The sequence below is a fragment of the Podarcis gaigeae genome (assembly GCF_964106915.1).
Source record: "Podarcis gaigeae genome assembly, chromosome: 4".
Lineage (NCBI taxonomy): Eukaryota > Metazoa > Chordata > Lepidosauria > Squamata > Lacertidae > Podarcis > Podarcis gaigeae.
This window is the reverse complement of record NC_139677.1, coordinates 60,923,915-60,935,596: the sequence shown is the minus strand read 5'-3', so window position 1 is coordinate 60,935,596 and position 11,682 is coordinate 60,923,915. Positions and strand designations below refer to the sequence as shown.

General features: G+C 39.5%; 1 long non-coding RNA gene across 1 annotated transcript; it reads left to right on the top strand.

The window, feature by feature from the left end:
* Positions 1 to 724: 724 nt before the first annotated feature.
* LOC310842349 lies at positions 725 to 10,473 on the top strand. The gene is made up of 3 exons (XR_014563087.1): positions 725 to 767; positions 4,083 to 4,249; positions 10,365 to 10,473. It is a non-coding gene; the product is annotated as an uncharacterized lncRNA (long non-coding RNA).
* Positions 10,474 to 11,682: the final 1,209 nt, after the last annotated feature.

Below are 11,682 nucleotides of genomic sequence, written 5' to 3'. Positions count from 1 at the left end.
TTGGAGACCAACAATTTCTGCTTGGCCACAAGTCTCCTACTCCTAGTGAAATGGAAATATAGGCCCTTACTGTTTATTAGAAAAGATGGCAAGAGATTTGAGGCAAAACTAAGGAGTGAACTAAGTGTCAGAACGAATGAAGAAGCTGCCACGAGAATTTTTATACTGAATCTTTAGAGTTGCTGTTCCTGTAGAATAGCTTGTATGTTTGTTGAGAACAAGACATTTCATGATAGAAATATTATGCAAAATTGACAGTATGGTGGAGTAACAAAATGGCTATATATTCTTGAACATATAACCACATATTTCTTATAACAGTAGTCACACATGCACATTTCAGTGCCTAGTACTGTACACATGCTACATATTAGCAACTTCTGTTCCTGTAAACCTATAAAGGCAAGTTCTGCAAGAAAATACACAATCTTATGTAGAAATGTTCACTTTGGTAAAGTACTGGGTCAAAGCTACTCTCAAATTTCAAGTTTTATTCTGCATGTGCAGGGGGAAGAGGGTGTAAATTATGAAATGTCCTAAAATATGAATAAGTCATGTGGAAATAATTAATCACAGGAAACTCATTAAAATTAAAAGTGTATTTTAAATGGTTTCTTGATTGAGTACAAATGCCTCATTAATTAAGAATGCATTGACTTAAGAACACAAGTGATGTCAAAAAGAGAATAATGACTGACATGACATGGAATACAACATGCTGTGTGTTCTCTGTCTCAAACACTCAGGAAGAACAGTCTCCACAAAAGGTCAGTGGATGCATAAGATGGAAAGCTCTTCAATGCCTCTTGATTATTTTAAAGTGCCATTGTACACAGGGATGTTGGGTAGAATCATAGGATCATTGGGTTGGAAGGGAACTTGGAAGGCATCTAATCCAATCTACCACTGCAGGCAGGACCAGCAATGCTGGATGCACTCTGTTTAAGTTCCTCAAGAGAAGAAGACCCAACCACCTCCCAGGGCAGTCTGTTCCATTCTGAACATTTCTTCCTGTTAGCAAGTGTAGCTTTCTTTCCCACTGAGATTGTCTTGAAGTATGACTGTATTCTGCTGGTTCTCTCCATTCCGTTTCCGTTATGTTCACTAGATCTATGTTCTCCTTTATAGCCAAGCATTCCAGCTTGCCCATCTTAACTTTGGGGGTTCTAGCATTAGCATAGAAACATCGGCACATGGTGTCCCTTTCTTTCCATCATGTGCATGTTTTTCCTGTCACCATTTGGCCTCTTTGACTGGCTGTCATGTTCTGCTGTAGGTTCTTGGCCTCTTTCCACATGATTCCCCTGGGGGTAGGGAGAGAACATTTTCATCCCCATCCCTTAGGAATGATAAATCCTGAAGTGAATACTACTCCCGCTTCTGTTGGCTTTCCCCCAGAGATCATTTTTAAAAGAGTTCTATCAACTTCTTGCTGTGCAGAACCAGCAGTTAAGTTCCATTCTGTGTTCCTCTAATGCCGCTGCTCCTTCATGTTTGTAGTTGTTTTAAAAATATTTCCATTTGAGTATGAATCTTTCAGGATTGTGTGATATCACCCTACAGATGACAAAATATAAAGGAAAATCCATGTGTTGTTTGTTAGATTCATCATAATGTTTAGTCACTGAAGTACTATACACATTTCAGTAATGCCCAACTCCTGTATCAGCTATACATGAGCAGGTTTTAAGTTCTGGGGAAAAATATTTGGCTTGATAGATTAACAGAGCACTACTGGTATTGCATAAATATCAATAGAACTTGTACACAGACCACTTCTGAAATGATTCTGCTTCCTAATTGCAACAAGAACTAAGCTGCAAGTTTCTTTAACATTCACTCTATATTAAAGAACTTGTTTCCCAGTATGTAACTAAGCAACCAAATGTCCTTTTGTCTTCCACCAACCAAAAGCTGGCCATGCACAACGCTGCATATCAAATATGTGTCTGTTAAGCCATAAAGATCAGGCAGAACAATGGAAATGTGGATACATGCATCGTAGGAGAAGCTTTTCGGAAAGACTTTCTAGGTGCTCCAATTTTCCACCAGATCTTTATCGTTCTATTAACATGACTTTTCTGGGGGAAAGCAATTGCCCATTTCCATGGTGTACATCACATTTGCAATGAACTATCTCTAGTGTGTGACACTTTGTAATAATTGGCCTAATCTTTATTAATTTCTCTGATGTTCATCGTAGTAACATTAATCATTTGATGCACTTTTGGTATTAATTTGAATGTCATAGGTACTTTCCTAGCAGTTCCATTGTAATTCCGGATTAATTAATTTACTGTTCCTGCCAATTTTGATTTAAAAATTAGACTTCTAGTACAAAATCCACCTTGGCAGTTGCTTCTTCTTTTTTTTACATTTTTAATTGCTGGTGCAAATGCCGAGGGTATGGTTATCTTGTGCGGCTCCTATTTCAACAAGAATTACACATTTTAATTTTATTTAAATGTCGACACAACAGAAAGTCCTTGGGGAAATTGCATATATACTAAAAGTTCAGATTTGGGACATGTCAGGGATCTGCACCCTCCACCCTTTGTATCTCAGGGAGCCTCTTCATACCCTAATGAAGAACACCCATAGAAGGTGAGTTGCCAAAGTTCTGGTTATAAGGGGGTGTACTGCCTAGCAAAAGCAACCAGGAGATTATGGCTTGCTGAAGCAGCCAATATGGTAAGACTCTTTTAGAACTTGGCTGCTGGTGAAATTAATGGGGGCCCAAAGACATGAGCATGAAGAGATTGCTTGAATTACATTATCCATGAAGTAGTGGAAGGAGTCATTACTAAGGGATAGAATTGGCTTAAGATGTGCCTTAAGATCTAAATGTAATAGTAGTTGGAGAACATGTTGCTGAACTTTTGTGCATGCATTGATTAGGATTCATCCATTATTCTGCTGAATTTACCATATTGGTTTGCTGACAGTACTGGATTAGTTTGCTGACATCGATATATTTGTTTGGATGGCAATAGTATCACAGGATAGAACAGGGAGTGGCTTGGGAATCTGTTTACTGCTTTGCAGAAAGTATTATAAAAGGAACAGTTAAAAAAGGAACACCAATCTGTTCCAGTTGTTTTAAATTTAAAACAAGGTGATACATAGGCTTTCAAAAGGGACGTCCTGGTAAGTTATTCCAGGACAGTCTGCCTGTTCTGTTGGTGAAGACTTACCCTGGACTAACAGGAAAAGGTCTATGGCTCACCTGTAAATGATGATCAGAGGGACAGATTATCCCACTTTACTGTAGGTGTCAAGAGCAAGCAGTGAGTCATCATCATTTGATAATTATCTCCTCTTGTGGCTAGAGCCTTCTGAACAGATTTATTGTCATTGAGGTGACATGGACAAGTTTATTGTAGTGGAGCCTTCTGAGTGTACTGGGTCGTACTTGTCATTAGGTGTACTAGATCGTACTTGTCATTATTGTAATGTCAAATAAAATTGAGTTGTCTCATATCCCTTTGATGGTTTTCAACCCTTAAACTATCCTGTGTCAGTGCTTTTACTGCTTCTCCTTTCTACCTCTTTTCCCTGCTTCTGCCCACAAGAAGACAGTAATGATTGCATCATGAGATTGTACATTCATTTAAGTGCAGGAACTCCCTGAATCTATGGTATAGAACTGCTTCTAGTAGACAAAGCATATGATTTTGAGTCCAGCTCTTGTTTTTGACCAGTTGCTGGAGAGGGCTTCCCACAGATATCTGGTTGGCCACTGTGAGGATTACGAACCAGACAGGCCTTGGGTCTAATCCAGAGGAACTTTTGGGCTCTTATCTCAGAGTGTGGGGAAGCAGGGAAGAAACAAGCACTGGGATTCTAAGTAACTATCATCTTCAAGTATAATAAACTCCAGGCCAGTTTATGCCAATCTCCTTGGTGATGTCCACCAAGATAGAGTTAAACACACAGGCATTTATTTTATTGGTCCAAAAATAAATGCTACAAGTAGGCAGAAATGAAAGTAGTGTGGGTTTACCACTTTCTCCAGCAATGATGGCAGGAGCTGTCTCTGACATATTTTATTCCCTAAAAATGTTTTCTTTTGCTTTTGGCAGTGGTAAATATGATACAGAAGCATTATCACCGGCTCCTGGAAATACACTGGCAAATTGATGGCATTTGACCATCAGATGCTTACTTAAAAAGTAACTGCTGGAGAAAATGAAGGAGAGCTGACTATCTATGAGGTTTATTGAGGCGGCTGACATGGTACAAAAGGCAGGTGGGCGTGAAGCTTGAATGGTTTACAACCAGCAATAACAAGACTGAAAATACATCTTAATCATGTAATCTCCCACCACGTGATCCTATGCCTGAGGTGAAGGTGATGGGGATCATTCTGTTAGGGCAAGCTGGTGCCTTTCCAGGCAGATTACTGAGCATGTTAACACAGAAGAAAAAGGATTGCTTTGCACATGACGTAAGGGAGAAAGGAGGTTATGCAGCACAAGCCACAGGAGGAAAGAGATCAGCCCCAGAGCCACAAAGGCGTGGGACATGTGGAAAGCCTTGTGGCTAATCAAGGTCTACCTGCAGTGAATTTACCTTGATTTGTCCAGAGGAAATGTGAAAAGGAAAGTGAAAGTGTCTCAAAGAAAACAGTTTCTGTTGAGATAAAGCAGAATTAGAAGCCTTGGTCAAAAAGTTGTATTTGTGGATTAAGCATGCATGGGATTATTTTAGATTAAGTTTTTTTTTTTTGGTATCTCTGTTGAAAGCTGTGGTCTGTCCTAAGCCTTTTAGACAGGGCACTCTGAAAATGAAAACATAAAGAGTTATACGTGTATATCCACATAAGGTCCCAAGCTGGGGATTTGGACACAGAAGACTTTGTCAAAGCAGGAAAGGTCAAAAGAGGCCGCATGAAAGGCAGACAAGTGATTCTTGTAGCAGCTTTTAGACTGCTCTCTTATAGTGAGATGTTCTGATGTTTTTGTTTTCATTTGCTTTAGAGTACCGTAATCTTAACTTTTTGTAAACTGGCCTGGAACTTGTTAAAAGTATGGAGTATTAATCCCTAATGTGCATAAAAGGCATAGAACAAATATGTAAGGTATCCTTGCTAAACTCAAAGGCTTTTCCTAAGTCCAGAGTTGTGTTTCAGTTATTTCACAATGAATCCCTGACAATGTTTTAATATTGTTTTGGCACTGCTTCAAAGAAAGAAAGCTCTACAGTATATGTTGTGCATCAAGCCTCTTCATGTTAATGGCTGGGACCACTTATTATACTCAAAAGTGTGTCCCACTCAGTTCAATAGCACTTCCTTCTAGGTAAGTGAGGATAGGACTGCAGGCCGATTAAGACGAGGATGAGATCAAGTTTGGGCTATAAAACTGCTTTTGGCCTTTGGTGAAGTGCAGGGCTATCCTATGCATTTTTACTCAGAGGGAAGTCCCACTGTGTTAAATGGGACCTTCTCCTGAGCAAGTGTGTGTTTAGAGTCACTTAACATGAGGAAAACACCACTGGAGATTGTCTTCTGTAGCTATAAGCAGTCAGGAAACAGAGGACATCCTCAACTATCAAGGCATTTCTAAAAAAGATGAAAAGCAAAAATATATTGATTGCTTTCCTATATGACAGCAGCTGTCCTATGTACATGCGTAATTCATAATGGAATGAACTGACAACCTACAACTCACTGATTTATAGATACGAGACATGTGATACTCTGGATTTTTAAAAACTAAATAAATAACCTGATAAATACATAAATAAATGGACAAAGCATTTAGGGTGTGTGGCTCAAGCTACTAAGAACACTCTTTAGCCATCCAGCTAGTTCTCTTCTTGAAAATAGCAATTTGTTGTGTAACTTAATTTTTCTTCACTCTGCTTGTGCACTTTTCAAGTTATTTCATCATCAGCCATTTTTTTCCAAGAGAGCAGAGATTCTGGACAAAATCTCTTTTAGTTTAACCCTCAGTGGCAGATTTACAGGTATGTGCAGTAGGAGCAAGAAATTGGGCCCCGTAATAACCAAGTTATTAGCATACATTGTTAACTAAGAGGATACCTTTGAAAAGTGTCTACAAACAATGAATTGCCATTGTTGATTTTAAGTACAGTATTTTAGTTCCTTGCATTTTGGATCCCCCAGTGTTTGATTTTTATGCCTCTAGATCTCTCGCAGCTTTGTGGCATTGAATGAGCTGGCAGATACATTGTGCATGGCCACAAGCCTCTACTGGGGGCAGGTGTGTGTGTGTCTTGCTTAAAATTACTCCTGTATTACTTCCTGCATATAGAAAGCTGTGACATCAGGGAACAAATGATTTGACATGCTAGCTTTCCACCAGCTTTGCAGGCAGATGGTATATTAAGAGATGGTATATTAATATGGTATATTAACTAATGGTCTGAGATATCAAATAGGTAGAGCCAGGATAAAAATGGTGCAAATTCTTGAGGATTCTAACTCTAGCTCCAAACTAGATGTTAGTGAGAAACATGATGGTTAGTTTCAAAAACTTAATTTACATCACATAGGATTAGTGTTGCAGTGAAGCTGTTCCTATTTCATTATTAACGGTACATTTCTTAAGCAGGTAGCAATCTTTTTAGAAAGGACAACTTTATTGGCCATTGAAGCAGAATTTTTCAAGTTTGACATTCCTTGGTTCTTAGTATTGAAAATGTCCTAATAACTCTTAGCATTTATGTAGTGCTTTAGAGAATCCAAAGTGCTTCACATATGTCTGCTTCATAATGCTATGAACCTCTTTTCCCTTGCCTCAGTTTGTTCCTGTCTGACCCTACCAGTTAAACTGCACATATCACAACAATATTCAACATGCTTTGTTACTACTTAGAATGTGTAGCTTTGTTTATTACATGTAAGACATGTCTTCCTTATTTATGAGCACAGAAAGGTTACTAAAATGAGTAACAGAAATATATTTATACTTTCCAAAACTTGGATATAAGCATAAGAGGAAATGGAAGTAGGCAATGATTCAAGCAGATGGGAGATCATACCAAAAAAGGGTGTGGGCCGTCAGGAAACAGCAAGCAAAAACATGCTTGTTGACATTCGGTAATGCAACATAATGCACAGTGCTCTGGAAAGAATTTTTTTAATATGGTGCCATACTATAGCCAAAACCATCTCCCTTGTCCTTGATGGATTACACAAATTTCCCTCTGTCTAAAAGCCCATAATTTCATTTCCTAGACCCCAGAGTGATGTGCTTCTTCAGCATGACATACTTTCCTATGGCCTTTTATTCTAATTTTCTATAATTATGATCATCATTACTCACTGTGACAAGGGGCACTACTGTCCTACTTCTGCCATTCTGCTCAGTTCAGACAGGGCACCCTTCTAATTTGCCATGGCCAGTGATGATATCACCCTGGTGTGCTGACTGTCAGGAGCCTATTCAAGGAGGGCATTGATGGATGGACAGCTGAAGCACAGGAGTGGATGAGCCAAGCCTGCTGTGGCATCCTCAGAAGAGCCCTTTTCAAGGAGGGCAGGAGAACCCTTCCTTCCACCTCAAGGAAGAAAAGGAAACTGGGAGGAAAACAAGTTGTGTTAGCCAGGGAGGCTGACCCTGGTCACAGGACAGAGAAGCTTTCCAGGCTGCTCTGGCTTGGTCAGGGCAAGGCAAGCTGAATCCTACCTTGTCAATGATGTTAACTCCCTTGAAGTAACAAAGACTTGGTGAGGACAGAGAGCCTAAACCTTAGTGGTGTGTACTTCTCCTGGAGGAAACTCATCGATCCATATGAAGTAAAAATCTTCTCAGTTCCCAGCCCTCAGATCATGCTATCCCATAAATCAGGCTTCCTCAACCTCAGCCCTCCAGATGCTTTTGGCCTACAACTCCCATGAACCCTAGCTAGCAGGACCAGTGGTCAGAGATGCTAGGAACTGTAGTCTCAAAACATCTGGAGGGCCGAGGTTGAGGAAGCCTGCCATAAATAATTCAGATGTTTCATGATCTATCTCCCGTAACCAGCAAGGAAAAACTATGCATGGATACTGGCCTCATTTGTATCAGCACATTGCAAAAGAGACTAGTGCTCAGTATGTCAGTTGACCCAGGCTGGTAATTGAGTTTAAAGGTGGGATGAAACTGCACTCATCCTCCAAGCGCCAAAGGATCAGAGTTGTGGCCTGAGCAACCAGAAGAATACTGGATTGAAACCTAAATAACGCTGACAAATGCAGGATCACAGAAAATGGATTTGCCTAAACAACAAAACCAAGAACTTACTTTCTCCATGCCTCCCAGAAACCCAGAGCAAGAGCATTTGTTTAAAAACAATGGCAACAGACAGCGCTTCAGTATATGGGAAAATAAGTGTTTGGACATACTGACAATAAACAGGACCAGATGCTATGCATCAGTTGCACCTGACAATCTTGGAAATGACTCCTGGGAGAACATTTCAAGTTAGTCAGAAGAAATACAAAATTGTTAGACACCAGATCAGTACTTCAACTTCTGCAGTGTTAGCACTTTAAGGTAGAGAAGCTGCATCCAGATTTATACCATTTGAAGATTTGGCAGGTAGCAGCCAAGAAATAGAATTCATCTTCACTGGGCATAATAATACGTCTAAAGATATCTTTCTATAGCAATTGTGCCATCTCATTATGATCCTTTATCCACTTTCATTTCTCATTCCATCTATTATTAAATTAGGTTGTTCAACAATGTAGCTATTATGAAGTTATGGACTTCCATGTCCCCTTTCAAGGCAAAAAGGCTCTCCAAGATTTTGCAATTTGGAATTTCAGGTCTGCCACTGCAGCTAAAGTGGATGATAACAAAATGCAGCTTGATTTACATTTCAAAGCTTTCACTGAATATAAAGCCGCTCTATTGGCCTTTAAGCACTATATCATCTGTGTCAGGCATATTTAAGCAAATTGTTGGCTCTCTTAATGCCATATTGAACACTGCAAACTGCTGATGTAGTCTTTATGGCTACATCGTAAGCTACATAAGCTGAAATTGTGTTAGTCTACATAGTGTTTAGCTATGCTCCTTAAAGAAATGGAGCTATCATTTCTAGCTGGTTTTCAGCATTGTCCAGCTATCTTTGTCATTGTTTTGTCATTATCACATCTTTTCTGATGTCCTTCTAGTCCAGCACTCTGTTCTCACAGTGGCCAACCAGTTGTCCATGGGAAGCCCATCAGCAGAATCTGCTATTATGGGCTGTGTCCGTAAGACACTGGACTCCTGATTAAGTAAAACACACAGTCCCAAAACCATGGAACTTTGCTATTTTTCTCCTTCAGTAAACATGGTTAGTTCTCTTGTCAATATTTATATGTATAAGTGTTGTCACATTTTGCCTGTGCTGAATGATTATCTAGGTGCTTCACCAAAGTGCATGTTTCTGCATGAAGACCTTTCACCTGCTGAACAGATGATCAGCTTTCACAGCACTGATGACTTGTTTGGGTTTAAGGAGCAGGTTGTCTCCCGAGACAGATGGATGCCAACAAACCAGGAACTTGCCACACCCTGACTCTCCAAACAGCTGATCAGCCCTTTCCAAGTACCAACCATCTGTTCAACAATGCATAGAGTTCTGAATACAGGATTCTGTCCCCATACCCGCTTTCCAATGCCGAATTCTTTAGTCTGTGCGAAATTTGATCAAGGGAGGTGATTTTCCAATAGAATTCTGTTAGCTCTCATAAAGATCACTTTTTCTGGTTTGGAATGATTGCAGGCTTAGCAAAAATCTGTGACCATCCCAAGCACTATATTGACATAGGGCTACATGGGAAATAATACAACATTCAAACATGTAACAGTGTCTGATCACTATAGTAAAAATGGAGCAACTGCAATGAAAATATATATAATTTTCTTTCATGTTCATAACCATGTTCACACCTTGCCTGTGGGGAATGGACATTCATGTGTTAAGCAAAAACAGATAACAGTGAACACGTGTTCAGATAATTGCCAAAAGAGGCTCTGGTCAACACAAGTAATCATGAAAAAAATTTCAGAAGACAGGTTGCAAGCAGGGATATAAGAGCAGGCAACAATATAACAGGAGTCAAACTTTCCCCATCCATTGATATGCAAAATGGGAGAAGAAAGATTGGTTCTTAGCAGCAATCTAATAAATCCAGAAATAAGTGGTAAAAATTCAATGATGTATGAGTTAAATGTGTGAAAGAACATTTCTGTCATTTCAGGATTCTGTTCCCATTTGTTGCCAAACGCCTCATACATTTTGTGTTTTATTTGTTAAAATTTGATTTCTTCTCATTTGTTTTTCTTAAAATCCCATTTCCTTCATGTCTTGATACTTTTGTTTCCTGTTTATTTTTTTGTTCCACTTTATGTCACCTGCAGACATCCGTCCAAGGTCCAGGTTGGACAGGATCCTAAACACCAACAAAACAGCAGAATGCAACAGATGGGCATGATTTGACTTCTGTTTGTTCCTATTAGTTTCCCTCTGGGTTTGTTTTGGATCAAATGGAAATTCAACTGAATAGACACCATTCAATTCTATTTTCCATTTGTCAAATAAATACACACTCCCACTTTTTCTACTTCAGAAAGCATGGCTATTTCTCTGGTCAGTATTCATATTCATAACTGTGGTGACTGTGGTGGAAATGTGGATGTCCCACCAAAGTTAAACAGTAGTGTTTATGTGTTGAACTGGTACCAAAAGAAGCCAGGTACACTAAAGGGGAACTTGTGGCACTCTCAGTGTTTCTGGGCTCCTACTTCAGTCAGACAGTAGGGCCAATGACCAGAAATGTCACACCTCTATCCGGACACAGTGGAGTCCATATGCTCTTGGAGGGCAACAGGTTCCCCATCCCTGGTGTAAAATAAACTTGCTGGAGATAATAGACCAAACACTAATTCATAAGTGTCTTTCTCTGTGTGTTGCCTGAGAAATGGAATTGTTGAATTGAAGAAAAGAAAAAAAAACTTACTTCAAGTTGATTGATGTCTGTGTAACGACTTTCATCAGCAATGCTCTGAAACAAGATTAATGCTACTTTTCCCCTTTAGAGGTAGACAGGTGTTATCTTTTCCTATCAGATAGTCCTTGTTCATTCACACTGCTGGAACTAGGGAAATGATATGAATTTGACATACAAATTATGCATCAGTTTTTCAGAGGAAGCAGAAATCGTGTCGATAAAGGGAACTCCATATCAGTAACCAATAGGAAGTGAGGAAATACAGCCTGTAAGCTTGAGCCCCGAAGGAGGCTGATGGACAGAAGTATATGAGAAGCAGGAGATTTTCATGTTATCAACTGTACCTAGAAGCACTGTTTTGTATCTAGCATAGTGGCGCCATGAGAGATGGCAAAGGAAAGGGAAGAATGGCCTTGGTGAGAGCTTGTTTGCAGTACCCCCTGTGCATGAACATCTAGAATCTTTGCCTATGTAGAAACAATAGCTGCCTGTGGTCACTTCTTTCCAGACTTGAACGTGGAAGTGATTTCTTGTGCTGTTGTCGTTTTGTTCCTTATTCCAAAAAACCCAACTTCCTTTACTTTCTAACAACATCACAATGTTTGAGAGGAATGGTAGAATTTTTGGACAAAGATAATCACTTTTGTGTTTTTCCCACACTGTCTGCTGCACTGTAAAATGGTATAAACTACTTGCATTGTAACTTTCTTTGAATTCCCAGTGACTAT